We start from the raw sequence: 12,433 nt of genomic DNA, 5'->3' as shown, positions 1-12,433 counted from the left end.
TTTAGTCGTTGTAACAACACTTAAATTATTGCATTTTACAAAGGTTTGAGGTTAAATGATAATGAATTGTACTAAATTAATGTTGTATGCCTTGCAGGAAGCTAATCCGACTTAAGAACTAACTTTGGGATGAATTTGATTGATTTGGGGCTTTGAAGTCTGAGTAAAAGCTAAATAAGTCAAGTCGGGATCGTGTTCGGGGGTCGCAAAGCAAGCCCGGATAGCAAAACAAATGAAAAGATGAAGCAGCGCAAAATATTGCACTGCCCCACCACGGGGGGCGCCGTGGCAGTGCAAATATTTTCGCTGCATTGTTTTGCTCTATTAAAATGCATTTTGCCTCTGTCCAATCCATTTACGCATCGCACAGGGAGCCGCGGGGCGTGCCGCGGGTGTGTAAAAATCACAAAATTATTCTATTTCGGACTAAAAAGGGCATACTTGTCAAAACCCCTTCCTACACAATTAAAAAGGCAAAAGCAGTGCCATTATTGGGGGAGACCTGTTTTTGGAGAAGAAAAAGAGGAAGGAGATTCATCTTGAAGAAGAGAATCAAGGAGGAACATCAACTTGGAGCAAGGATTAAAAGAGTTTTTCTAAACCTTCTCCTAGTATTTACTCATATTATGTTTAAGATTTTTATTGTTGATGTTTGTATAATTATGAGTGGCTAAAAATTCAAATATTCTGGGGTTATGGGTGTTAGATGATTATGTTGTTTGAAGCTTAGATTGATGATCTTGAATTTATCGTTAAGGGTTGTTTATTTGATTCTGCTGTTAATTATTTTACTGCGTAGCTAACAGTGAAATACTATTTACGAATCTTGAGTTAAACTTGAAAAAGGAAATTCTGGATTGCATATAGAATCAAATAGAGCAAGATCTGTATCCTGGGCATCGGGTGAAAGATTCGCGATTAAGATAGAACTATACTTAATTGTCTTGTTTGGTTTATAAATAGGATTTGTAAATGCATTTGTTTTAATATTAATACCATAGAAATATAGGTATTAATTTAACTTGAATAGGCACATAAGAAATCGACATATTCTTATGGGTATTATTAACCCTATAATCAATAACCTAGATAATTCAATAAATCATTTTTAAGCTAAAAACGTAGTATGATCTCTAGCAAGCCCATAACCCCGGGATATCTCCTTTATTAATTATTAAAAGAAAAATTCATAAGTGGCGTAGTAACTTTGCGTTGTATTGTTGTTTGTCTACTAGTTAAATTGTAAATTGGTTATTTATGTATTTTGTGATGAATTAGCTTGGATCGATAATTGTTTGAGTTTGCATCAGTTGTTAAGTTAATAACAAGTCCTCATGGGAACGATACTCTACTTATTACTATATTACTTGAAGATCGCGTACACTTGCGTGAGTGTTTTGGTCGCAACAAAGCTTAATAATCCAATGCCACACAGGACCACAATGATTAATAACGACAATGGCCTCACACGAACAACGATAATAACCAACATATGAATTTATACAGGTACTTTATGGTTATGACGTTTCAGTCGGATCCTTCTCTAGATGAGGAAATAAGTAGGGATATCTAGACTTCATGTCTTCCTCGACCTCCCAAGTTATTTCTTCCATATCACAACCTAAGCTCAAAAGACATAGATGAAACATGGAATAAAGAAATTCATCTATAAATCTGAATAACTTTGTAAATTCTGAAACATTTATAATGTCATGCACGTGCATATAAATGTCGTGTCATGCATAGGTATGGGTGTACATAATAACATCAAGCCACTGAAAGCATCCCATCATATCATCTCGGCCACTGTGGGCAACATCATCAATATATACCAACTGATCAGGTGGTGGTGCGTATATAACGTCGTAACCTTTTTCCCATATATATATATATATATATATATATATATATACGTGTATATAACGGTATCTGGTCATGGGTCAATGTACATATATAAATGAATGAAATGCATGAAAAATATGTAATAATCTCAATATTCCTTCCGAATAAACTTTTTCAACTGCGTATTACTTTGAGACCCATGAACAGAAGATATAACAATATGTCACATGGGGAATCAAGAACAAAGAGAACCCTAGTATTTCTATGAATAGAGTCGTTTATGAAAATTGTGCATTTGTTCGTTTCTTCTGTATAACTTGGATCATGCCACAAAGAAAGAAGGGATGGCCTTAACATACCTGCAGTAGGGAAAACTCCGTATAATGTTCTTGGCAAAGATTGTACCGTACTCTTTTGTAACCGCAAAATTTTGATGGAATTATGCTTCTGTTCCTTGAAGTATTTTGAACGAAATGAAGCTTCTGTTTCTTTGAAGTATTTTGATGAATTAGGAAGAATGGAACATGTCTCTTGCTTAAGAATGTTTAACGTTTTTGGCTCTTCTTTTTGTCCAAATGGAATGGACAAGATGCGATATTAATGGTTACTTGGATATACTAATTGTCCTAAGTTAGACACTTATACATGGAATGACTTAAGAGTCATTCCTTAATTTGTGGCCTTCTGCCACGTTACCTTTCTTGGGGGGGTTTAATCTTATCTCATATTTTTAATAATTAACTAGGTAATGTCCCGTTACCCGATAATTAACCAATTACCCGCATAATTAAAAATTATCTCAAATTACATAAAATTTTTACTTATTTTTAATATACTCCATATATCATATTATCACAGCCATATGGTACCTTGTATGGTACTAGTCTATAAATATCGGGTAGCATCATTCGACCCGTATTTTATCCCAAATTGGTCACTTTCAACGAAACCCGTTTTCTTTAATTCGTGTACCCTTTATCCTTCATGAAACTTATTTATCGCTTATTATAAATAGCGTAAATACGTTAACCTCAATATAATCTCATCCCCGAGACTACGTCGATTAACTAAAGACGAAACTTTTAACGTACGAAAATGTGAGATGTAACACAGCTACCATGCTAACTCTGGCGGATCTGCAAATGAATAATCAACACCCACTACCGTATCCAGAAATTCCTGGATCTGCACACAAAGTGCAGTGAGTAACGTGAGAATGTCAACTCAATAAGTGACAATAGTAAACAAAGAATGAGAAGTAGCGACGAGCAATAATGCAAGTAAAGTTCATATCACAGAAACTTAGTAAAATGCGGCACGCTTTTAAAACTATAGTTTGAATCAAATCAGCTAGTTTAAATCCAGTTCCAATAAAAATCATTTCAAAATGTCTTTCAATAGTTTTCGAACAAAGGTTCAATGCATAAGTGAGTAAAATGATGAAATTATAAACAGTCCCTCGGGTAAACATCACTCATATACAGCCCCTCAGGCAAACCTGACCATCACTCATATATAGCCCTTCGGGCAAACCTCACCATCACTCATGCCTCCCAGTCACTCGGCACTCACACTCAGTAGGAACATACGCTCAATGGGGGTGTGTACAGACTCCGGAGGGACTCTTTCAGCCCAAGCACTATATCAAGTCAATCATGGCATAAATTAATGAGGCCTTCGGCCTATATCGAACATGTTGTGACGTGCTGCCCAATCCCATTAATATCCTCATAAATCCGACCCTTGGCCGCACTCAGTCATAAACCTCTCCAGCCTCTCGGGCTCTCAGAAAATAAAATATTCAGCCCAAACAACATTTATATGATGCATCAAAAACAGAGTAATAGAGATAAAGTTATGCAGTAAATAAGTATAAACATAACTGAGTATAGATTTCCAATTGAAAACAATGAAGGGATAGCAAGAAAAAACCTCTAAGAGTCCAAACAACACTGGCATAATGCTAAAACAGGCTACCAGCCTGATTTACAGAAATTCTTTCTAGAACACATAAGAATTATATAGTTTCAACAAAATATTCAACTTTACAGCTGATACGAAACAGACCAAGTCACAATCCTTAATGGTGTATGCCCACACGTCCGTCACCTAGCATGTGCATCACCTCAAAATAGTCACATGGCACAAAAATTTGGGGTTTCATACCCTCAGGACTAGATTACAATCATTACTTACCTCAAACCGATCACATCTCTACTCCACGATGCTCTTGCCCCTTAACTCGACCTCTAAATGCTCTGAATCTATTCACAACCAGTACAATACCATCAATATACGCTAATGGAATGAATTCCACAAGAAAAACAATCAAGTTAAACACAAATCCCGAAATTCATTCAAACCCGACCCCCGGGCCCTCGGAAACTAACAAAAGTCACAACTAGAAATTCTATTCACTTACAAGTCCATACATATAATTTATCAAAATCTGACTCCATTTGGTCCCTAAAATCCTCAAATCAAACTCTCCAAAATCCCAAGCCCTAACCCCTCAATTTCACACCTAATTACCACTAGTTAATTGATAAATCAATGGGAAAACACTATAGATAGGAGTATTAGAGCTCGAGCAACTTACCTCACTGAAAACCCTTGAATCTCCCTTCAAAATCACTCCAAAATCTCCAAAACCCAACTTGAAAATGGTGGAAATGAACAAAATTCGCGAAGTCTTGTATTTATACCTTCTGCCCATGCTTTTTGCACCTGTGGCCCAAAATGCGCACCTGCGGTGCCGCTTCTACGCAAAAACCTCTGCATTTGCGGAAAGTCACTTAAATCCCTAGGACCGCATCTGTGGATCACGACCGGATCTGCAATCATCACAAGTGCGGAAACAACCTTGCACCTACACTTGCCTGCCCACATCTGCGCCTATGGCATGTGCGGGAAACACTTCACACTTGCGCTCCTGCTCAAGTCCCTTGTGGCCATTTTTGTGGCTGTTTAGCCGCTCCTACGACCTCGCACCTACGGTTCCCTATCTGTAGGTGCGGAAACACAAGCAGCAGCAGCTTCAGCTACATATTTTCAATTCCAAACTCTCCCTTAACCATCCAAAATCATTCTGAGTCCCTCGAGGCCTCAACCATACATAGCAACAAGTCACATATCAACATACGAACTTAGTTAGTTCCTACCGCTCGCGAAGTTTGCTTATAACAACAGTTATCAGTCAAGTATTTAGATGGCTCCATATGAGGCTTTATATGGGATACGGTGTAGATCTCCAGTTGGTTGGTTTAAGCCGGGTGAGGCTAGGCTTTTGGGTACAGACTTGGTGCAGGATGCTTTGGACAAGGTGAAGGTGATTCAGGAGTGGCTTCGTATAGCGTAGTCGAGACAGAAGAGTTATGTTGATGGGAAGATCCGTGATGTGTCTTACATGGTTGGGGAAAAGGTTCTACTGAAGGTTTCGCCCATGAAGGGTGTTATGAGATTCGGGAATAAGGGTAAATTGAGCCCCCAGTTTATTGGGCCTTTTGAGGTGCTTTGGAGGATAGGGGAGGTGGCTTATGAGCTTGTTTTGCCACCCAGCTTATCGAGTGTGCATCTGGTATTTCATGTTTCTATGCTCCGGAAGTATATTGGCGATCCGTCTCATGTTTTGGACTTCAGCACGGTCTATTTAGAGGGAGATTTGACTTATGATGTGGAGTCGGTGGCTATTTTGGAGCGTCAGGTTCGAAAGTTGAGATCAAAGGATATAGCTTCAGCAAAAGTACAGTGGAGAGGTCGGCCCTTGGAGGAGGCTACCTGGGAGACTGAGCAGGAGATGCAGAGCAGATATTCTCACCTATTTGAGGCTTGAGGTATGTTTCTTGACTCATTCGAGGACAAGCATTTGTTTAAGAGAGGGAGGATGTAACGACCCGGCCAGTTGTTTCATGAGTTATCGCTCTATTTTCCCTATTTCTGCTATTTTATGTGTTGTTCAACTTCATTCCATCGTATTTTCTCAGTTGGTTCGGGGTTGGAGTAGTTTTGGAGTGTTATGAGACACTTAGTCTCTTTTGAGTAAGCTTGAGTTGGAAAAGTCAACTAGATGTTGACTTATGTGAAAAAGGTCTCGGGTGTGAATTCTGATGGTTCGGATAGCTTCGTTAGGTGATTTGGGACTTAGGAGCATGATCGGAATGTATTTTGGAGGTCTGTGGTAGATTTAGGCTTGAATTGGCAAAATTAAAATTTTGGTGTTTTCCGGTTGGTAGTGGAAATTTTGATATCGGGTTCGGAATGGAATTCCGGAAGTAGTAGTAAGTTTGTTGCATCATTTGTGTCGTGTGTGCAAAATTTCAGGTCATTCGGACAAGGTTTGATATCTCTTTGATCGAAAGCGGAATTTGGATGTTTTGGAAAACCTTAGGCTTGAATCCGAGGGTGTTTTGATGATTCGATGTTGTTTTAAGTGTTCTAAAGATTTGGTATAAGTTTGAATAGTGGTATACGACTTGTTCGTACTTTTGGTTGAGGTCCTGGGGGCCTCGGGGTGATTTTGGATGGTTAACGGGAAGTTGGAAGTTAGAATATGCAGTTGAAGCTGCTGAATTCCTGTCATAACCGCACATGCGGATTGGGGACCGCAGGTGAGAGATCTCAAAAGCGTTAGGGAAGCCGCAGATGCGGCCATGAGCAACAAGTCCAGAAGTCGCAGGTGCAGAAGGTTGAGCACACCTGCGAGAGCGCAGGTGTGGATATTGAGGTGCAGGTGCGGTCCCAGTGCATTAAGTGGAAACCACAGATGCGGCTGGTTAGACTGTTGAAGCGTAACCGCAAGAGCAGTAAAAGAGCTGCAGGTGTGGACTGGGCCAAAAATTATATAAGTTCCCTTTCACGAATTTTGAGTTGTTTTTCACCATTTTTATCCGGGACTGAAGCTTTTTGGAAGATTTTGAAGAGGGAGTTCAAGGAAACTTCGTGGATGTTTCTGTGTTTCGAGGCCTTAAAACATTCTTTATCTTACCTCGATTTGCGTTCACGGTCCGGGCGTATATCCGGAATGCTTTTATGTGAAAATTTAATAAAAATGCTAATTTTTCCTTTAAAATTGAATTTAAGTTGACTTCGGTCAACATTTTGGGTAAACGAACCCTGACCTATGATTTGACAGTCCTGGAGGGTCCGTTGAAAAATATGGGACTTGGGCATATGCCCGGAATTGAATTCCGAGGTCCCAAGCCCGAGAAATAAATTTTTGAAAAACATTGTTTAACTAAAATTTTAAGAGTTTTTTAAAATTTAAATGTGTTTGAATTTGATGGAATCGGGCCTGTATTTTGGTTCTGAAGTCCGGTACAGGTCTTATATGGTATTTGAGTTGAGCCTGTAAAATTTGGTTAGAAACGGACTTGATATGACATGAATTGGACCCTCGGTTGTTAAAAATTAAACTTAAGAGTTATGGAGATTTTTCTTCGATTTTTTATGCTAAACTCGTAGTTCGAGGCATTATTTTTGTGATTTGATCGCACGAGTAAGTCTGTATGATGTTTAAAGGGTTGTGTGCATGTTTGGTTTGGAGCCCCGAGGGCTCGGGTGAGTTTTTGATAGGCCACGGGATGTTTTTACACTTAAGAAAGTTGCAGGTTTTGCTGCTTCTGATGCACAGACATTTTGTGCATCGCGATCGCGTAGTAACCCTCGCGATCGCAAAAGGGAACTAATTGCATATTCGGGCTCGTGGGTGAATGGGTGATCAGCTTTTGTTCCGAAGCTCGAGTTTTTACCAAGCGGGCTCGGGGTCAATTTTTGACTTTTTGGGGAAATGATAGAAAACCTATAATTAAGCATTGGGTAAGAATTCTTTAGCATTTACTGACGTTGTTAAATTAATTTGGGCTAGATACAAGTAAATTGGAGGCGAATTCTAAAGGAAAAGCGGTGTTTGAGGTTTGAGTTGGCCGTAGAAGTTCGAGGTAAGTGTTTGGTCTAACCTTAGCTTGAGGGAATAGGTATTGGGCCTTATTTGCTATGTGCTAGTGTAGTGTACGACGTATAGGTGTGGTGACGAGTACTTATACGTTGGTGTCAAGCATGCCCATGAGTCTTAAATTGTGATCGTTGTGTTTCTTAATAAGTTCTACAAATGCCTACATTGTTGATTCTCCGTGTTGAGCAAGACTTATGATTATCTTCTTGGTATTTGTTTATTGTTGAGCATTGGCTCCAGTTGAGGTTCAATTGTGAAGTTAATTGTTGGTACAAGTTTGGTTAAAGCTGATTCCCTTGCCGGGATGTATTAAATTCTTATTATTGATTCCCTTGCCGGGATGTGTTTATTCCTATTGTTGATATCTTGCTGGGATGTTGTTGTTGCTGTTGTTTGGGTGAGGAAAGAGAGATAAAGCATGAAGGGTGATGTCGTGCACACACATATTTATGCATATGGTACGGAAAGAGTGATAAAGCATGAAGGGTGATGCCGTGTACATTTTCATTGATATTAATGCATATGGTGAGGAAGAGAGATAAAGCATGAAGGGTGATGTCGTGCACATTTCTATCATTTATATGGTGCGGAAGAGAGATAAATCATGAAGGGTGATGTCGTGCACATTTTCATTACTTGATTGCATTGGTGAGAATTGAGAGTAAAAGCACGAAGGGTGATGTTGTGCACTTATTGCTTGTTTGTCATGATTTTTTGTTGTTTCGGTTCAAGTACCTTAATTGTCCTATGCCACTATTACCGTGATTCATTATGTTGGTAATTCCCCCATAGCATGTTACCCTTCCCCCGTTACTTTTGAATTGCTTCTATTACTGTTATTCTGCTAGGTACTTTTTAACTATATGTTATGTTAATTGTTGTGTCCTAGCCTCGTCACTACTTCGTCGAGGTTAGGCTCGACACTTACAAGCGCATGGGGTCGGTTGTGCTGATACTACACTCTGCGCTCTTTTGTGCAGATCCCGGTACTGAAGCATACGGACCTTAACTCGGGGTTGCTGCCTTCGGTCTATCAGGAGACCCGAGGTAGTCCTGCAGGCGTCTGCAGGCCTTGGCGTCCCCTTCCTATCAAGTTTTCTTTTATTCTTTACTATTTCAGAGACAAATATGTATTTATTTTGTTCGGACCCTATTTGTAGTTTTCTTAGATAGTTTGTGAGATTGTGACACCAGTTCTGGGTGGTTTATGTTTATGGATTCGTATTGGTACTAGTTTAATTGTTAAATTTCATTCTTCCATATTATTAATTCCGCTGTTTATATTATGTTAACTTGAAATTGCTAAGAGATTAAAAATGAAAAGGGTAAAGTATTCGGAATAGTTGGCTTGCCTACCTTTCACTAGTAGGCGCCATCACGACTTTTGAGGGTGGGAAATTCGGGTCGTGACAAGTTGGTATCAGAGCTCTAGGTTTCTTAGATCTCACAATTCACGGACAAGCTTGGTAGAGTCTGAGGGATCGGTACGGAGACGTCTGTGCTTATCCCCCAAAGGCTACAGAGTTAGGAACAGTTTCACTTCTATTCTTCTTTGTCGTGCAATTTGGTTTGTCAATGCTAATTGAACTTCTACTCTGTTCTTTCACAGATGGCGAGAACGCGTGCTTCTTCATCTGCTGATCAGCAGCCCGAGCCCCCTGCGGCAGCTCCTACGAGGGGCAGAGGATGAGGTCGAGGCCGTGCTAGGGGCCGAGGTCGGGGCATAGCTTAGCCTAAAGTAGTAGCACCAGTGGCAGAGACTCAGGTTGAGTTTGATGATGAGGTTCCTCCTAGACAGTGCTGGTGGGCCCAGCTCAGGTTCCAGAGGGGTTCATTGCTACCCCAGTACTCTAGGATGCTCTAGTCCACCTAGTGGGTCTTATGGAGAGTGTCACTCAGGAAGGCTTACTTCCTGTAGCACCAGGCATCTCTTAGGCTGGGGGAGGAGCACAACTCCTACTACCCACACTCCGGAGCAGATGGCTCCCCAGTTTCAGACTCCAGCAGCTCAATTAGTTGGAGCAATTCAGCCAGGTGTAGTAGCTCAGACCGCTGATAGAGCAGCTATGTCTGTTGATGCTTTGTGGAGGTTGGACAGGTTCACCAAGTTGTTCACTACTACTTATGGTGGTACATTTTTAGAGGATCCAAGATTATTTAGACAGCTGTCATGAGGTTCTTCGGAACATGGAGATAGTGGAGACCAATGAGGTCAACTTTACTGCTTTCCGTCTGTTAGGTTCCGCCAAGAAATAGTGGAGGGATTATTGTTTGGCCAGACAAGTTGGATCACCAGCTCTCACTTGGGACCAATTCTCGCAGCTATTTCTCGAGAAGTTTCTTCCCGTCACTCAGAGAGAGGAGTATCGCAGGCAATTTGAGCGTCTCCAACAGGGTTCTATGACTGTCACCCAGTACGAGATGAGGTTTATTGATTTGGATCGTCATGCTCTTCTGATACTCCCCATCGAGAAAGAGAGAGTGAAGAGGTTTATTGAGGGACTCGCTCATCCTATTAGACTGCAGATGGCTAAGGAGACAGGTAGCGAGATTTATTTCCAGGATGCAGCCAATGTGGCTAGGCGGGTTGAGATGGTTTTAACTCAGGGGAGCGGTCAGGGGTCTGATAAGAGGCCTTGTCATTCTGGCAGATTCAGTGGTGCCTCGTCTGGAGGCAGTGATTCTTTTGGTAGAGGCCATCCTTCTAGGCCCTTTCAGTCAGCACTTCAGGTTTCTCACGGTGCTTCAGGTGGTTATGGTTCTCATATACAGTATTCTGATCAGTTGCCCTACAGTGCACCACCAGCTCCTATTAGTGCACCTCTGCTCCAGAGTTTTCAAAGTGGTTATCCAGGCCGTCAGGGTTAGTTTTAGGGTCAGCAGTCTCAGCAGCCCAAGTCTTGCTATACTTGTGGTGATACGAGGCACATTGCTAGGCTTTGCCCTTGATCCTCAAGTAGTTCTCAGCACCAGGGTTCACGTGTTATGGTTCCAGCACCCAGTGTTCCACCGCCCGCTCAGGCAGCTAGAGGTAAGGGTAGAGGTGCTAGAGGTGGAGGCCAGGCTGCTAGAGGTGGAGGCCAGCCAGCAGGAGGCCATCCTAGGGATGTAGTTCAGAGTGGTGGGGCCCAACCCCAATGTTATTCTATGCCAGGCAGACTTGAGGCTGATGCCTCCGATGCAGTTATCACAAGTATGGTTTCAGTGTGCAGTAGAGATGCCTCTGTTCTAGTTGATCCAGGTTCCACATATTATTTTGTATCATCTTATTTTGCCCCTTATCTAGTTGTGCCTCGTGATTTTTTGAGTGCTCCTGTATATGTGTCTACACTGGTGGGTGATTCTATTGTGGTAGATCATGTTTATCGTGTTTGCGTGGTCGTTATTGGGGGTCTTGAGACCCATATAGATCTCCTACTTGTCGACATGGTGGATTTCGATGTCATTCTGGGGATGGATTGGTTTTCCCCTTATTATGCTATATTGGATTGTCATAACAAGACCGTGACCTTAGCATTGTCGGGGTTACCTCGTTTGGAGTGGAGAGGGACTCCTAGTAATTCTACCAGCAGGGTTATCTCATATATGAAGGCTCGGCGCATGGTTGATAAGGGATGTTTGGCCTATTTGGTGTATGTTCGTGATTCTAGTACTGAGGTTCCTTCTATGGATTTTGTGCCCATTGTTCATGAGTTTCTAGAGGTATTTCCTTCAGACCTGCCGGGGATGCCACCCGTACAAGGATATTGACTTTTGCATTGATTTGGCTCCAGGCAATCAGCCCATTTCTATTCTTCCATATCGTATGGCCCCGCTAGAGTTGAAAGAATTGAAAGAACAATTGCAGGACTTGCTAGATAAAGGCTTTATTAGACCAAGTGTCTTGCCTTAGGGTGCGCCTATGTTATTTGTTAAGAAGAAGGATGGGTCGATATTTTGATTTATTCCTGCAGCCAGGAGGAGCAAGAGCAGCATCTTCGAGTCATTCTTTAGGTTGTGAGGGATAGTCAGTTGTATGCTAAGTTTTCAAAGTGTGAGTTTTAGTTGAGTTCGGTGGCATTCTTGGGTCATGTTGTATCAGCAGAGGGTATTCAGGTGGATCCTAAGAAGATTGCAGCAGTCAAGGACTGGCCTAGACCCACATCAACTACAAAGATTCGGAGTTTCTTGGGTTGGCGGGCTATTACCGTCGGTTTGTGGAAGGGTTTCCATCTATTGTAGCCACGATGACTAGGTTAACCAAGAAGAGTGGCCAGTTCAGGTGGTCGAACGAGTGTGAGTCGAGCTTTCAGAAGCTCAAGATAGCTTTGACTACGGCGCCGGTGTTGGTTTTGCCCATAGGTTTAGGGCCATATACAGTGTATTGTGATGCATCACGTATTAGACTTGGCGCGGTGTTGATGCAGAATGGCAAGGTTATTGCATATGCTTCGCGACAGTTGAAGATCCACGAGAAGAATTATCCAGTTTATGATTTGGAGTTGGCAACCATTGTTCACGCGCTAAAGATTTGGAGGCATTATTTGTACGACATGTCATGTGAAGTGTTCACGGATCACAAGAGTTTGCAATCTTGTTCAAGTAGAAGGATCTAAATTTGAGGCAGAGGAGGTGGTTGGAGCTATTGAAAGACTATCATAT

This window comes from Nicotiana sylvestris, chromosome 8 (genome assembly GCF_000393655.2).
Source record: "Nicotiana sylvestris chromosome 8, ASM39365v2, whole genome shotgun sequence".
In the NCBI taxonomy this organism is placed as follows: Eukaryota; Viridiplantae; Streptophyta; class Magnoliopsida; order Solanales; family Solanaceae; genus Nicotiana; species Nicotiana sylvestris.
Note: the sequence above shows the minus strand (reverse complement) of the source record.